General features: G+C 47.1%; 3 non-coding genes across 3 annotated transcripts; all 3 read right to left on the bottom strand.

Annotated features, from left to right (window-relative positions):
* Positions 1 to 562: 562 nt before the first annotated feature.
* LOC122387715 lies at positions 563 to 681 on the bottom strand. The gene has a single exon (XR_006257657.1). It is a non-coding gene; the product is annotated as a 5S ribosomal RNA (ribosomal RNA).
* A 2,482-nt stretch (positions 682 to 3,163) lies between these two features.
* LOC122387713 lies at positions 3,164 to 3,282 on the bottom strand. The gene has a single exon (XR_006257655.1). It is a non-coding gene; the product is annotated as a 5S ribosomal RNA (ribosomal RNA).
* Positions 3,283 to 10,427: 7,145 nt separating this feature from the next.
* LOC122387714 lies at positions 10,428 to 10,546 on the bottom strand. The gene has a single exon (XR_006257656.1). It is a non-coding gene; the product is annotated as a 5S ribosomal RNA (ribosomal RNA).
* Positions 10,547 to 11,062: the final 516 nt, after the last annotated feature.

The following is an 11,062-nucleotide window of genomic DNA, read 5'->3' on the forward strand; positions in this document are numbered from 1 at the left end:
CGACGCGACTGAGCGAGGCAAGCACGATGCTGCCAAAATCGCGGCTCGCGACCGTTTTTTTTTTTGCAAAGTTATTCACCAAAAAACGCAACCGTACCTTAGGACACTTGACCTGACCTCAGGTCCACCGGTTGACCGACGATCTTAAAATTGGGTACAATCTCTTCGTCTCGTAACGGCGCACACGCCGTTTTTTTTTCTGCGACCGCTAGCTCCACCAGGCGGAACAGCGAAGGGGCGTTCGTACCTGCCATCCCTCCCCCCCTCAGCCGCGCGTATGTAGAAAGCCATAGTCCGGTGAGGGTTAAGTGAGAGGACATATCACTGCTTTTTGGCAACATAGCGATGTCTCTGGCCCCGTTAAGCAATTTCGTTTGAACCGTCTTTCGATGGTTACAGTCCCGTTTCAAATGACATCAGCTAGAACATATGTAAAAAGAAAACTTATCGAGTCCTAAATAAATAGAAGACCTGTACAGTGTGCAGGCACGGGCCATGTCGCAAAGAGCATAAACAGTGAAGGGATAAATAGCCCAAGTGGCCACCATTGAAGAAGCGAAAATGACAACGACACCCGGTGTTCCCAGGCGGTCACCCATCCAAGTACTAACCGGGCCCGATGCTGCTTGACTTCAGTGATCGGACGGGAACTGGTATTTTCAGCATGGTATGGTCGTTCCCGACGGAATCTGTCCATCTTCACCTCATTTATCTGTAACATAAAAGATGACGTCACAACTTTGGCATTGACAAGCCTCAAACACCACAGTCATTGCCTTTGGCCAAGCGGATGGCTTGAGTGATGACGCTGCTCAGTCTCATTGCTTATGTGACCACCAAAAACACCGCCAAGTACCGATAGGCTACAACAAGCAAATGGCTCGCAAGCAATATGTAAGGGACGATGACACCAAACACATGAGTGAGAAGGGCAGCTGAAAGTTGGCACAACTGAGAAATGATCCCCGTCAAATCTCGAGACAAAAGCGGCACTTACACCCACACCGGCCGGGGGGGGGGGGGTACCGCCTTCCATAGTTTTTTTTTTCGCGATAGCTCCGAATGCCACGGCGATACATAGATGAAGCTTGGCATGCCTGAATTTTGATTCAAGCCGGATCTTTTGACACCAACCGCGATTTTCGGGTCATTTCAGGTCACCGACTTTTGACGTCATAAGCAAACCTTTGACACACTGGGGTCTGCGTATAACGCGCTCTATCGCGGGGAGGGGGCTCTTCATTGCCCCCCTACTAACTCCGAAACTACTGGGCCGATTGTCAAAATTCAAACAGCGTCTGATAGCCCTGGAAAAACTGTCGAACGAAACATAATTTCATTGACCTCGAGGTCACCGGTGACGTCACAGTTCAGTGTAAAAATTATTATGATTTTGGCTTGTTAACAATTTGAGCTTTGACCGCCGTCTTACAAGTCATATCCGGCTAATTGTTGGTTCACACACTCGTGAACAGATGCTTTAGATACCCTGAGGGTACCAAACTTGTACTTTGATTTTAAGGTCGGGTCAGGTCATCACGGGTCACGGAAATATTATAGCATGCGTCGGTCACATGACATATGTTTTATGGTCGATTTAGGCTATATATTTCGAATTTGATGTCGTTTGTGTCATTCGAGGTCATTTTGAGTTGAATTTGCTCAGATCAGTTCACTTTCAGGTAAAAAGGTCAAATTTTGAAATTGAAATTGTACACGGAGAGTGGGAATGTGAATAATTTTCAAAATTTTCAACATTTGTAGAATCCGAGATAGCAGATTGATAGCACAGTCTATTCTAAGTCCTCACATGCAAAGAAAGAACATCTAGCTTAAAAACTAAGCTCTTGGGAGCGATTGCCGTGGTTCAATGTTTTGAGTCGAAATCGGCCGAACATGACGTCACTCTGACGTCATTTCCGGCCCACCGATGGTAGCTACGAAGACCATATTTCGATACAATGTGTCAAATTGATGCACCCAAAGTTGCTGTGCGTTTAGTGTCGATACGTCATGCAATTTGGAAGTTATTTCAGACAATTGGGAGGGGGGTTACGAATGTCCCCCCCCCGACCAGTAGGCCGCGAATTAAAACGTCGCAACGTCGCAACACCCTCTCTGGCGGAGGAGCATTCACAGAGATATGAAACTTGCAGGATGTAGTATCCATTACGAGTTTCTCAACTTGTATCACTCGGATTTTTCCTTAAGGTCATATGAGGTCAGTTTTTTTTTTCGTGACCTCACAATTACAAGGCGATGGGGAAAAATGAAAAGACCTCCAACTATCTTAACTACAAGGAATCGTGATTTCATGCACTCGTTGTAAAGCTCGATGCGTCTCTTTTGCAATGTTGACCTTGCCTGACTTCATTTATGACGTCATTAGGCTCATATTAATTTTTTGTCAATAACTTCCGATTAAAATGATCCAGCGATTCGGGAGAGCCACCCATGGACTCGGGGAGGCTTGCGAATCGAAGGAGATGGGTCATGACCTCCTTCGACCAACTTCGTGACGTTGGGGCGCTGAGCTGACCGTGACCCGGGGTCAACAACCTAAGGTGACCTCACCCAAACAAACGATATCTAATTCGACGCGACTGAGCGAGGCAAGCACGATGCTGCCAAAATCGCGGCTCAGCGGCAGTTTTTTTTTTGCAAAGTTATTCACCAAAAACGCAACCGTACCTTAGGACACTTGACCTGACCTCAGAGGTCACCGGTTGACCGACGATCTTAAAATTGGGTACCAATCTCTTCGTCTCCTAACGGCGCACACGCCCGTTTTTTTTCTGCGACGCGCTAGCTCCACCAGGGGCGGAACAGCGAAGGGGCGTTCGTACCTGCCATCCCCCTCCCCCTCAGCCGACGCGTATGTAGAAAGCCAATAGGTCCGGTGAGGGTTAAGTGAGAGGACATATCACTGCTTTTTGGTAACATAGCGATGTCTCGGCCCCGTTAAGCAATTTCGTTGAACGTCTTTCGATGGTTACAGTCCCGTTTCAAATGACATGCAGCTAGAACCAGTATGTAAAAAGAAACTTATCGAGTCCTAATAAATAGAAGACCTGTACAGTGTGCAGGGCACGGGCCATGTCGCAAAGAGCATAAACAGTGAAGGGATAAATAGCCCAAGTGGCCACCATTTAAGAAGCGAAAATGACAACGACACCCGGTGTTCCCAGGCGGTCACCCATCCAAGTACTAACCGGGCCCGATGCTGCTTGACTTCAGTGATCGGACGGGAACTGGTATTTTCAGCATGGTATGGTCGTTGCCGACGGAATCAGTCCATCTTTACCTCCTTTATCTGTAACATAAAAGATGACGTCACAACTCTGGCACTGACAAGCCTCACACACCACAGTCATTGCCTTTGGCCAAGCGGATGGCTTGAGTGATGACGCTGCTCAGTCTCATTGCTTATGTGACCACCAAAAACACCGCCAAGTACCGATAGGCTACAACAAGCAAATGGCTCGCAAGCAATATGTAAAGGACGATGACACCAAACACATGAGTGAGAAGGGCAGCTGAAAGTCGGCACAACTGAGAAATGATCCCCGTCAAATCTCGAGACAAAAGCGGCACTTACCCCCACACCAGCCGGGGGGGAGGGGTACCGCCCTCCATAGTTTTTTTTTTCGCGATAGCTCCTAATGCCACGGTGATACAGAGATGGAGCTTGGCATGCCTGAATTTTGATTCAAGCCGTATCTTTTGACACCAACCGCGATTTTCGGGTCATTTCAGGTCACCGACTTTTGACGTCATAAGCAAACCTTTGACACACTGGGGTCTGCGTATAACGCGCTCTATCGCGGGGAGGGGGCTCTTCATTGCCCCCCTACTAACTCCGAAACTACTGGGCCGATTGTCAAAATTCAAACAGCGTCTGATAGCCCTGGAAAAACTGTCGAACGAAACATAATTTCATTGACCTCGAGGTCACCGGTGACGTCACAGTTCAGTGTAAAAATTATTATGATTTTGGCTTGTTAACAATTTGAGCTTTGACCGCCGTCTTACAAGTCATATCCGGCTAATTGTTGGTTCACACACTCGTGAACAGATGCTTTAGATACCCTGAGGGTACCAAACTTGTACTTTGATTTTAAGGTCGGGTCAGGTCATCACGGGTCACGGAAATATTACAGCATGCGTCGGTCACATGACATATGTTTTATGGTCCATTTAGGCTATATATTTCGAATTTGATGTCGTTTGTGTCATTCGAGGTCATTTTGAGTTGAATTTGCTCAGATCAGTTCACTTTCAGGTAAAAAGGTCAAATTTTGAAATTGAAATTGTACACGGAGAGTGGGAATGTGAATAATTTTCAAAATTTTCAACATTTGTAGAATCCGAGATAGCAGATTGATAGCACAGTCTATTCTAAGTCCTCTCATGCAAAGAAAGAACATCTAGCTTAAAAACTAAGCTCTTGGGAGCGATTGCCGTGGTTCAATGTTTTGAGTCGAAATCGGCCGAACATGACGTCACTCTGACGTCATTTCCGGCCCACCGATGGTAGCTACGAAGACCATATTTCGATACAATGTGTCAAATTGATGCACCCAAAGTTGCTGTGCGTTTAGTGTCCATACGTCATGCAATTTGGAAGTTATTTCAGACAATTGGGAGGGGGGTTACAAATGTCCCCCCCCCCCCGACCAGTGGGCCGCGAATTAAAACGTCGCAACGTCGCAACACCCTCTCTGGCGGAGGAGCATTCACAGAGATATGAAACTTGCAGGATGTAGTATCCATTACGAGTTTCTCAACTTGTACCACTCGGATTTTTCCTTAAGGTCATATGAGGTCAGTTTTTTTTCGTGACCTTCACAATTACAAGGAGATGGGGAAAAATGAAAAGACCTCCAACTATCTTAACTACAAAGAATCGTGATTTCATGCACTCGTTGTAAAGCTCGATGCGTCTCTTTTGCAATGTTGACCTTGCCTGACTTCATTTATGACGTCATTAGGCTCATATTAATTTTTTGTCAATAACTTCCGATTAACTTCGACCAACTTCGTGACGTTGGGGCGGGCCTGACCGTGACCCGGGGTCAACAACCTAAGGTGACCTCACCCAACACGATATCTAATTCGACGCGACTGAGCGAGGCAAGCACGATGCTGCCAAAATCGCGGGTCAGCGGCAGTTTTTTTTTTTTTGTTTGCAAAGTTATTCACCAAAAACGCAACCGTACCTTAGGACACTTGACCTGACCTCAGAGGTCACCGGTTGACCGACTATCTTAAAATTGGGTACCAATCTCTTCGTCTCGTACGGCGCACACGTCCGTTTTTTTTTCGCGACGCGCTAGCTCCACCAGGGCGGAACAGCGAAGGGGCGTTCGTACCTGCCATCCCTCTCCCCCTCAGCCGACGTATGTAGAAAGCCAATAGGTCCGGTGAGGGTTAAGTGAGAGGACATATCACTGCTTTTTGGCAACATAGCGATGTTCTCGGCCCCGTTAAGCAATTTCGTTGAACGTCTTTCGATGGTTACAGTCCCTAATTTTTTGTCAATAACTTCCGATTAAAATGATCCAGCGATTCGGGAGAGCCACCCATGGACTCGGGGAGGCTTGCGAATCGAAGGAGATGGGTCATGACCTCCTTCGACCAACTTCGTGACGTTGGGGCGCTGAGCTGACCGTGACCCGGGGTCAACAACCTAAGGTGACCTCACCCAAACAAACGGTATCTAATTCGACGCGACTGAGCGAGGCAAGCACGATGCTGCCAAAATCGCGGCTCAGCGACCGTTTTTTTTTTTGCAAAGTTATTCACCAAAAACGGAACCGTACCTTAGGACACTTGACCTGACCTCAGAGGTCACCGGTTGACCGACGATCTTAAAATTGGGTACCAATCTCTTCGTCTCGTAACGGCGCACACGCCCGTTTTTTCTGCGACGCGCTAGCTCCACCAGGGGCGGAACAGCGAAGGGGCGTTCGTACCTGCCATCCCCCTCCCCCTCAGCCGACGCGTATGTAGAAAGTCAATAGGTCCGGTGAGGGTTAAGTGAGAGGTCATATCACTGCTTTTTGGCAACATAGCGATGTCTCGGCCCCGTTAAGCAATTTCGTTGAACGTCTTTCGATGGTTACAGTCCCGTTTCAAATGACATGCAGCTAGAACCAGTATGTAAAAAGAAACTTATCGAGTCCTAATAAATAGAAGACCTGTATAGTGTGCAGGGCACGGGCCATGTCGCAAAGAGCATAAACAGTGAAGGGATAAATAGCCCAAGTGGCCACCATTTAAGAAGCGAAAATGACAACGACACCCGGTGTTCCCATGGTTAAAGCTGCTGCATGAAAAGTTAGCAAAAACTGCTTTCTTTAGCAGCACATACTTTCACTAGTTACTGCAAAAAGGACTAATCAATTACCAAAAAGGAAATTGTGTAAGGCCGAAAAGACGTGCAAAAAAGGTTATATCCTAGATAAGTGATAACTACAAGTCTCAATGATTGTGTTTTGCATTCTGCAATATTCCCGCGTAAGTGCATCTTTCAAGCATCCAACACATTATAAAATTAAAAAATAATAATGGAACATTTATTAACACTTCATATCATCTGCATGAAAAACAAATGTAAATATATACACAAACAAACGCACGGGAAATAACGAAAGGTCGCTCATATACCTGCACACTTGCAGTGACCGACGATTAACGCGAGATCGACTGGGGGAGGCGGGGGGGGGGGGGGGGGGTCGTTGAACCGACGTTCCGTTCATGGCCATAAGTTCGACCTCATCCACGACCAGACGGCGTTTAGTGATAGACGGAACCGGAGACCCCGTGTTGTTGTTGTAGTTGTCCTCCATTGTAAGTGGTAGTCGACGGAAGAACTCACCAGGCCCCATGCCTGGAGCAAAAAAAAAACTGGATCAGTTCCAAGATTTTTTTTCTGTTGGGAGCTATTTTCGCAAACAACACAACTTTCCTTCAGACCAAGAAGCGCGATTTGCCAAAGTCGGAATATGACGCACTTAAACAATATAAGATAATGTCAAAAGATACAACGTGTCAGACTCACCAAAGTCGATCAACGTCGGTGTCGGTGGCATGTGTCGGTGGCAAATGCTCATGTACCACCTGGTCCCGGAGCACTTCACTTCACTGCACTGCTGCACTGCACTTCCCTCCACCTCACTGCCTCCCGGAACAGGGGCACGCACTCCCATGCCACGCACGACGGATTCCACCGATAATAGCTGATTTAAGCTATCATTCCAGAGCTATCACTCGGTGGCATGTGCCCGGAGCACTTCACTTCACTTCATTTCACTTCATATACCAGAGCACGTGCACACACTCCCACCACGACCAACGGACTCCACTAAAATGGCGCAACACGTGGCCGGAAACAGCTGGCACGCGCATGCGCATATCGCTCTGCGCCGTCAAAACGTGCTAAAGGGCTGGTGATAAGACTCCCAGAGATTTGTAAAGCAGGGCTTCGCTACTTTCTTTGGCGCCAATTTCAAATTTGTTTCCTCTGTAAGCATGTCCGGTTCTATTGTGATACTAACGTAAGCACCATATTCAGCATTACCAACTTCTAAAACACTTAAAATGGTTCTAATTAGAAATCCAGCTTGAAAGAGCACTCACTGATGGACTGGGTACTAGCAGAAGTAGACGTTAAGCTCAGTAGAAGAATAGGTGATCTAAACTTATAATATTTGATGGGAATGTTAGCTATCATTAGCACAGTATTAGCACCATGCTTCTTTGTAAATACGTTAGGGTTCTTTTGACGCTAAAAGGTGCTACGAATAGCAGCCGTTAGTACCCCAAATGCTAAACTTTTTTTACAGTGCAGGCGGTCACCCATCCAAGTACTAACCGGGCCCGATGCTGCTTGACTTCAGTGATCGGACGGGAACTGGTATTTTCAGCATGGTATGGTCGTTGCCGACGGAATCAGTCCATCTTTACCTCCTTTATCTGTAACATAAAAGATGACGTCACAACTCTGGCACTGACAAGCCTCAAACACCACAGTCATTGCCTTTGGCCAAGCGGATGGCTTGAGTGATGACGCTGCTCAGTCTCATTGCTTATGTGACCACCAAAAACACCGCCAAGTACCGATAGGCTACAACAAGCAAATGGCTCGCAAGCAATATGTAAAGGACGATGACACCAAACACATGAGTGAGAAGGGCAGCTGAAAGTCGGCACAACTGAGAAATGATCCCCGTCAAATCTCGAGACAAAAGCGGCACTTACCCCCACACCGGCCGGGGGGGAGGGGTACCGCCCTCCATAGTTTTTTTTTCGCGATAGCTCCGAATGCCACGGTGATACAGAGATGGAGCTTGGCATGCCTGAATTTTGATTCAAGCCGTATCTTTTGACACCAACCGCAATTTTCGGGTCATTTCAGGTCACCGACTTTTGACGTCATAAGCAAACCTTTGCCACACTGGGGTCTGCGTATAACGCTCTCTATCGCGGGGAGGGGGCTCTTCATTGCCCCCCTACTAACTCCGAAACTACTGGGCCGATTGTCAAAATTCAAACAGCGTCTGATAGCCCTGGAAAAACTGTCGAACGAAACATAATTTCATTGACCTCGAGGTCACCGGTGACGTCACAGTTCAGTGTAAAAATTATTATGATTTTGGCTTGTTAACAATTTGAGCTTTGACCGCCGTCTTACAAGTCATATCCGGCTAATTGTTGGTTCACACACTCGTGAACAGATGCTTTAGATACCCTGAGGGTACCAAACTTGTACTTTGATTTTAAGGTCGGGTCAAGTCATCACGGGTCACGGAAATATTATAGCATGCGTCGGTCACATGACATATGTTTTATGGTCCATTTAGGCTATATATTTCGAATTTGATGTCGTTTGTGTCATTCGAGGTCATTTTGAGTTGAATTTGCTCAGATCAGTTCACTTTCAGGTAAAAAGGTCAAATTTTGAAATTGAAATTGTACACGGAGACTGGGAATGTGAATAATTTTCAAAATTTTCAACATTTGTAGAATCCGAGATAGCAGATTGATAGCACAGTCTATTCTAAGTCCTCTCATGCAAAGAAAGAACATCTAGCTTAAAAACTAAGCTCTTGGGAGCGATTGCCGTGGTTCAATGTTTTGAGTCGAAATCGGCCGAACATGACGTCACTCTGACGTCATTTCCGGCCCACCGATGGTAGCTACGAAGATCATATTTCGATACAATGTGTCAAATTGATGCACCCAAAGTTGCTGTGCGTTTAGTGTCGATACGTCATGCAATTTGGAAGTTATTTCAGACAATTGGGAGGGGGGTTACGAATGTCCCCCCCCCCGACCAGTGGGCCGCGAATTAAAACGTCGCAACGTCGCAACACCCTCTCTGGCGGAGGAGCATTCACAGAGATATGAAACTTGCAGGATGTAGTATCCATTACGAGTTTCTCAACTTGTATCACTCGGATTTTTCCTTAAGGTCATATGAGGTCAGTTTTTTTTCGTGACCTCACAATTACAAGGCGATGGGGAAAAATGAAAAGACCTCCAACTATCTTAACTACAAGGAATCGTGATTTCATGCACTCGTTGTAAAGCTCGATGCGTCTCTTTTGCAATGTTGACCTTGCCTGACTTCATTTATGACGTCATTAGGCTCATATTAATTTTTTGTCAATAACTTCCAATTAAAATGATCCAGCGATTCGGGAGAGCCACCCATGGACTCGGGGAGGCTTGCGAATCGAAGGAGATGGGTCATGACCTCCTTCGACCAACTTCGTGACGTTGGGGCGCTGAGCTGACCGTGACCCGGGGTCAACAACCTAAGGTGACCTCACCCAAACAAACGATATCTAATTCGACGCGACTGAGCGAGGCAAGCACGATGCTGCCAAAATCGCGGCTCAGCGGCCATTTTTTTTTTTGCAAAGTTATTCACCAAAAACGGAACCGTACCTTAGGACACTTGACCTGACCTCAGAGGTCACCGGTTGACCGACGATCTTAAAATTGGGTACCAATCTCTTCGTCTCGTAACGGCGCACACGCCCGTTTTTTTTTCTGCGACGCGCTAGCTCCACCAGGGGCGGAACAGCGAAGGGGCGTTCGTACCTGCCATCCCCCTCCCCCTCAGCCGACGCGTATGTAGAAAGCCAATAGGTCCGGTGAGGGTTAAGTGAGAGGTCATATCACTGCTTTTTGGCAACATAGCGATGTCTCGGCCCCGTTAAGCAATTTCGTTGAACGTCTTTCGATGGTTACAGTCCCGTTTCAAATGACATGCAGCTAGAACCAGTATGTAAAAAGAAACTTATCGAGTCCTAATAAATAGAAGACCTGTACAGTGTGCAGGGCACGGGCCATGTCGCAAAGAGCATAAACAGTGAAGGGATAAATAGCCCAAGTGGCCACCATTGAAGAAGCGAAAATGACAACGACACCCGGTGTTCCCAGGCGGTCACCCATCCAAGTACTAGCCGGGCCCGATGCTGCTTGACTTCAGTGATCGGACGGGAACTGGTATTTTCAGCATGGTATGGTCGTTGCCGACGGAATCAGTCCATCTTTACCTCCTTTATCTGTAACATAAAAGATGACGTCACAACTCTGGCACTGACAAGCCTCAAACACCACAGTCATTGCCTTTGGCCAAGCGGATGGCTTGAGTGATGACGCTGCTCAGTCTCATTGCTTATGTGACCACCAAAAACACCGCTAAGTACCGATAGGCTACAACAAGCAAATGGCTCGCAAGCAATATGTAAAGGACGATGACACCAAACACATGAGTGAGAAGGGCAGCTGAAAGTCGGCACAACTGAGAAATGATCCCCGTCAAATCTCGAGACAAAAGCGGCACTTACACCCACACCGGCCGGGGGGGAGGGGTACCGCCCTCCATAGTTTTTTTTTCGCGATAGCTCCGAATGCCACGGTGATACAGAGATGGAGCTTGGCATGCCTGAATTTTGATTCAAGCCGTATCTTTTGACACCAACCGCGATTTTCGGGTCATTTCAGGTCACCGACTTTTGACGTCATAAGCAAACCTTTGCCACACTGG

The sequence above is a fragment of the Amphibalanus amphitrite genome, unplaced genomic scaffold, assembly GCF_019059575.1.
Source record: "Amphibalanus amphitrite isolate SeventyFive unplaced genomic scaffold, NRLGWU_Aamphi_draft 000295F_arrow, whole genome shotgun sequence".
In the NCBI taxonomy this organism is placed as follows: domain Eukaryota; kingdom Metazoa; phylum Arthropoda; class Thecostraca; order Balanomorpha; family Balanidae; genus Amphibalanus; species Amphibalanus amphitrite.